Below are 522 nucleotides of genomic sequence, written 5' to 3' on the forward strand. Positions count from 1 at the left end.
CCCAAAAGAATTAAAGCAATCGCGGGATGTGGAGGGCTGCCATGTCTAACTGGGGCTTGTTGTAAATTCGAAGCGCTCAGCGATTTTTTTAAAAACAAAGGGTTTTTCAAAAAAACATCCCAATAACTGGAAAATTTTTAATGTGGTTTTTTTCGCATTGGTCATGCCATCACATCGAAACTTTCACGGGCAAACACGGGGGGCTCTCGAAACCCTTTCCTTTACTGGGGGTTAGGGTTTTTTAACCCCCCTTCCCTTAAAGTTTTGTATTCACCGTCCTTTCAAACCCCCAAATAACTTTTAAAGTTTTTTTTTGCAGTTTGAAAAGATTAAAGGGTTTCATACCTTCTTGACGTTGGCTGGGGTTTCCCTACAAAAAAAGGATCATCGAAGTTTCTTTTGGAAAAAAAGTTTTGAAAAATTAAGTTATTTATCTGATTTTACAAAAAAATCAAAAAAAAATCAGGGAAAATTATTTAAAATTCCTACCCGGGTTTTTTTTGGCTAAATTTAAACTTTAAA

This window comes from Penaeus monodon, chromosome 20 (genome assembly GCF_015228065.2).
Source record: "Penaeus monodon isolate SGIC_2016 chromosome 20, NSTDA_Pmon_1, whole genome shotgun sequence".
Lineage (NCBI taxonomy): Eukaryota > Metazoa > Arthropoda > Malacostraca > Decapoda > Penaeidae > Penaeus > Penaeus monodon.